Source organism: Scardinius erythrophthalmus (genome assembly GCF_964197995.2).
Source record: "Scardinius erythrophthalmus genome assembly, chromosome: 1".
In the NCBI taxonomy this organism is placed as follows: domain Eukaryota; kingdom Metazoa; phylum Chordata; class Actinopteri; order Cypriniformes; family Leuciscidae; genus Scardinius; species Scardinius erythrophthalmus.
The window spans coordinates 79,347,614-79,353,613 of record NC_138221.1 but is presented as its reverse complement, the minus strand read 5'-3'; positions in this window follow the sequence as shown (position 1 = coordinate 79,353,613).

The following is a 6,000-nucleotide window of genomic DNA, read 5'->3' as shown; positions in this document are numbered from 1 at the left end:
TGACACTGTACTGTACAACCCCCCCCCCCCCTCTCTCTCTCTCTCTCTCTCTCTCTCTCTCTCTCGTGCGCATGTGCGGAGTGTCTGTGGGGAGCGTGTGAGCGGAGGAGTGTGTGGCGTTGAATGAGTGAGTTTTTTTCTAATTTTCTCTTCTATTACGGCTGTGGTTGTGTAAATCGTTTGTTTGGATAGTACAATATTGAGTAAGTAGAGACGCTGGCCGATATGGCGGCGTCTCACAGTTTAGATAACTTAACGCGGAAGCATGGCATTAAAGTCATCACTGCAGAGCGTTGCTCGGTTGAAGATTGCACAATTGCAGTCGCTGAAGTTGTTGGATACTCTAGTATTTTGTCTGCAGCTAGAATGAATAGTGCTGTAGTGATTTTTTTGAACAGCGTAGAGAAAGTTAATGATGTTGTAGTGAGAGGGATTGTCGTCAACAGTGCGTTTACCCCGGTAATGCCTTTAGTCCGGCCGGCAAAAAGGATTACACTTTCAAATGTACCGCCATTCATCAGAGATGAGATGATTGAAAGAGAATTGATGAGACATGGTAAAGTTGTGTCTAAAATCAGGAAGATTGCTTTAGGGTGTAAGTTACCTGAGCTGAAACATGTGGTTTCATTTAGAAGACAGACATATATGATTCTAAAAAATGAAAATGAGGAGCTAAGCTTAGTCATGAAATTTAAGGTGGACAATTATGATTATTTGATCTATGCAACGTCAGAAAGTATGAAGTGCTTTGGCTGTGGGCAGGAGGGACATATAATTCGTGCTTGTCCTGAGAAGGTTGAATCAGTAGTGCTTCTAAATGAGAATGAGAGTGAGGAGCAGACAGATGTGGGTAGAAATGAAGAACAGGGACAGTCAGCAACTGGTGAAGGATCGGGTGCTGACACAGAAAAGGGAGATAGAAATATTAATGAAGTTGGAAAGGAAAAGGAAAAGGAAAACTTGGAAGAGGTTGTGAATGAGGATGATAAAGCAAACAGGAAAGAGTTTGAGGCAACTGATCCTAAAGTGGTTGTAATAGGAGGTGAGGAAGACATGGAAATGGTAGAAGATGAAAGTGTGTTTAAAACACCTGCAATTAAACGGAAATTGAAGAAAAAAGGATGTGGGAAGAGAGTTAGGAAAGAAACTGGAGATGAAATATCTGGAAAAGATGTTGGAGATTCTGAGATTCAGATGGAATCAGAGATGAGCAATGTTGATGAGTCTCAATCCGCCCCAGAAAGTGGGAGTGATTCTTCAGGATCTGTGAATTCAGCCTCACAAAAAAGATCCGTTAGAAGTGATTATACGATTGAGAAAATAAGAAAATTCTTACAAACAACTAAGGGAATGAAAGGAGTGAGAGTGGAAGAGTATTTCCCGGACCGAGAATTGTTTGTTAATTCAGCTAAAATGTCAATGAAAGAGAAGGGTGCAAAGAGTTTGACTGATCAAGAGATTTACAGATTGAAAAAATTTGTGCAAAAGACTAAAATGAATATACTTAACGATGAATTTGAAACAGAATGAGTTCTTTATTTTTCTTGTGTTGTTTTTTTGGTTGCTTTGCCCAGTTTTGGTCTCTATTCATACATATATGAGCACGCTAAGATTGGGCACACTCAATGTAAATGGAGTACGAGAAAGTGGGAAGAGAACAAAGCTTTTTGAATTAATAAAGCAAAAGAAATATGATGTGATGTTGGTTCAAGAAACCCATAGTGATGCAAAAAATGAGACTGATTGGAAAATGGGATGGGATGGAGAAGTTATTTTAAGTCATAAAAGTTCAACTAGTGGTGGTGTAGCTGTTCTTTTTCAAAAACACATGAAACCTTTATCATATGAGGTTGAACACATTGTTGAAGGGCAACTATTGAAAGTTAGAGCAAAATTTGAAAAATTTGTTTTAGTTTTTGTAAATGTTTATGCTCCTGTTTGTGGTCCTGAGAGGGTTTACTTTTTGAAAAAATTGAATGATGCTCTCTCTAGTTTGGAACAAGAAGAGTATATGTTTATGGGAGGAGACTTTAACTGCACAGAAGATGCTAAAGTAGATAGGAACCATAAAGAGCCCCATATTGCATCCCAGCATGAAATGTTGAAACTCATTTCCGAACACGATCTCTATGATATCTGGAGAATATTGCATAAGAATGAAAGACAATATACATGGGCACAGGCAAGAGAGAATTTAATTACCTTGGCTAGACTTGACAGATTTTATTGTTGTAAGCAGCATTTTAATGTTATAAAGAAATGTGTGATTTTACCTGTAAGTTTTTCTGATCACTGTTTAGTTGAATGTAATATTTACATAGCAAATATAAAACCCAAAAGTGCTTATTGGCACTTTAATGTTTTATTGTTGCAAGATAAGTCTTTTATTGAGACATTTACATATTTTTGGAAACAGTTTGGGTTGAAAAAGAATGAATATAGATCTTTACAACAGTGGTGGGATTGTGGTAAAGTGGAAATACAGCAACTGTGCCGGCAGTACACACTCAATGTTTCCAGGGACATTTCCCGGTCAATGAAAAACCTGGAGAGCGAAATTGTGGAACTGCAGAACTCAACAGCATCCACAGGAAATCAAGGGCATAGTGAACTCCTCAAATTCAAAAAGAGCAAGTTAGATGAACTGTTAGGTGTTAAAGCACAGGGCGCACTGGTCCGTTCTCGATTTCAGAGCATTGAACAGATGGATGGCCCGACTAAGTTCTTCTTTGGTCTAGAAAAAAAGAATGGTCAAAGTCGTTTCATTCACTCGCTATACTCAACAACTGGAACAGACATAACAGAGCCCAATGAGATTAGAAAAAGGGCGGTGTCTTTTTATTCAGAATTGTATAGGAGTGAGAGTACAGAAGTGGATGAGTCAGTCAATGGGTTTCATACAGGGTTGCCAAAAGTGCCGAATGAAGTGAATGTTGAACTTCATAAGCCCATTTCCATAGGAGAATTGCAGATTGCACTGCGGAGCATGGAATGTGGCAGGGCACCTGGAATGGATGGTCTCCCTATCGACTTTTATAAGGCTTTTTGGGTAGTTATAGGGGATGATTTGCTTGCAGTACTGAGTGAGAGTCTGGCTGATGGCTTGCTACCACTGAGCTGCAGAAGGGCAGTCATAACCCTGCTGCCAAAGAAGGGAGATCTGAAAGATATGAAGAATTGGCGACCCGTTTCACTTCTGTGCACTGATTTGAAAATTTTATCTAAGGTTTTGGCAATAAGACTGAGGGAGGTGGTTGGTTGGGTCATTCATCACGATCAGACGTACTGTGTGCCTAAGAGGTCTATCTTTGATAATATATTTTTGATTCGAGATAGTTTGGAAGTCTCCAGGTTATTGGGTTTAAATACTGGTCTTATTTCCATAGATCAGGAAAAGGCGTTTGATCGGGTTGAGCACGGCTATCTCTGGCGTACACTGGAGGAGTTTGGGTTCAGCTCAGGTTTTATTGATATGATCAGGGTCTTGTATCAGGACATTGAGAGTGTGCTGAAGATAAATGGAGGTTTGTGTGCACCTTTTAAAGTCAAAAGAGGGATTAGACAGGGATGTGCATTGTCAGGAATGCTGTATGCATTGGCGATTGAACCTTTGTTGGTAAAAATTAGAAATAATATTGAAGGCTGGTCGATACCACAATCAGGTGAAAAAGTTAAATTATCAGCTTATGCTGATGATGTTATTGTTATGGTTAAAGATCAAAAGGATATACTGATGTTAAAGAAAATTATTGATGATTTTGGCATTATTTCTTCAGCCAAAGTAAACTGGTCTAAAAGTGAGGCATTGGTGTGTGGTGAATGGGATGGTGATCCTCCTAGTTTACCAGGAGGCCTGTCCTGGAGAAAGGATGGAATTAAGTATCTGGGAGTTTATCTTGGGAATGATGCTATGTTACAGAAAAATTGGGAAGGTATTTTAGAAAAAGTAAAAGGGAAGTTAGATAAATGGAAGTGGCTTTTGCCGAAGATGTCATTTAGAGGGAGAGTTATAGTCATTAACAATTTGGTTGCATCAATGTTATGGCATCGATTGACTTGTATTGATCCTCCTATTGGGCTTTTGGCAAAACTACAAGCCATCATAGTAGACTTTTTCTGGAGTGGATTCCACTGGATTGCCCAGAGCGTACTGTTTCTCCCCACGGAGAAGGGCGGACAAGGACTCATACATCTGGCCAGCAGAAGAGCGACGTTTCGATTGTTGTTTCTACCGAGATACTTAACGGGACCAGAGAATGTGGTCTGGAGGAAAGTAGCTGATATAATCTTTAATCAAGTGAGTGGATTGAATTTGAACTCAGGACTCTTTTTAACAGACTTTGGCAAACTACAGTTTAGTACGTCGATTCAATTCTACAAAGGACTTTTTAATGTCTGGCAACTTTTTAAAAAACAGAGGCAAGACACAACATCTCTGTACTGGCTGCTTGAGGAACCTCTTGTTCATGGAGCGAGGTTGGATGTGGCTTGTGAAGCCACACCAGGACTATCTCAAATACTGTGTTCATCCAAGTTACTTCATTTAATGGACATTGGTGGTCCTGAGCTATGTAATTCTCAAGCTGTGGTTTCTCATTTGGGAATTCATTCTGTACGACAAGTTGGTAAAGTGTTAGAGTTATTATTGCAAAGGTTGACAGTAGAAGAAAAAATGGTGTTGAAAGAATATTATGATGGCAAAGTGGTTTATACTACTTCAGATCCTTTTCCAACAATTTTAATTACTCCTGATTTAAAGGGTTTAAGCGGGGTTTTTTTGGATTTGGAGGGTCTGGAGAATTTGAATTTTCAAGATGTTCAAAGTAAAGTGTTATATAAATGCTGTGTAAAGATCTTAAACAAAACAATTCTTAAAGAACGAAAAGATACAGTGTGGAGAGAAAAACTGGGGTTGGAAGATGATGTTAAACCTGTATGGAGAATTCTTTATAAACCACCATTAGAAAAGCACACTGGTGATCTTCAATGGAAAATATTGCACGGCACAGTTGCTGTTAATGCATTTGTGAGTGTTATCAATTCTAATGTGTCTGATGAATGTCCTTTCTGTAAAATAAGGGAAACGATTTTTCACTGCTTTTTAGAATGTTTAAGATTAACGAGTTTGTTTAGTATACTGAAGTTAATGTTTTTTAATTTTGGTGACAATTTCTCCATTCAGAATTTCATTCTTGGTCCATGTTATAGAGCGTCACAAAAAAGTAAATGTCAATTGCTAAATTTCTTGATTGGACAAGCTAAAAGAGCTATATATATTTCAAGGAAGAAAAAACTAGAAGGTTTAGTGGGGCAGAAAGTTGAGACTGTTTTTAAAAATTTGGTGAAAAGTCGGGTTCTGATTGATTTTAAGTTTTATAAGCTGGTTAATGATTATGAAGGGTTTTTGCAAAGGTGGGGATATAATGAAGCTATTTGCACAGTTGTGGATGGAATGTTGTTTTTTGATTTGGTGTTGCAATAAGTATTAGAATACGGAAGAAAGAATAATATGTGACAAGAATGTGATTAGAATGTAACAATTGCAGTGTGAAGTTCTGAGAAATAAAAGTTGTTGTTAAAAACTCTCTCTCTCACACACACACACACAGTACAGTACAGTACAACCTCTCTCTCTCACACCTCTGTTTTAATGTAATATTACTTTAGCTAAGTGTACGTATGAAACCATGGCATGACCGAACCAAAGCTACAACAACAGAAGTAATATTGGTCAGTTTATATCTGTAGTAGTGGTCATGACCTTTGACTGGAGAGAAGGTTATTTTAATTCAAGTGTATACAGATCCATGGGGGCTATATAAAATATATTAGATAGAGTAAGTGTGGATGCCACCATCTAAGATCCAAGCCAGTTAACTCTGTTTAGTGACCAAAAACTGACGAGTTTGTGATCATGAGACCCGCATTAAACGGTCGGTGCGAGGACCTCAAAGCGACATAGAGTTGGATGTGAATGGTATGAGAGGTGTCTTTCGTTCC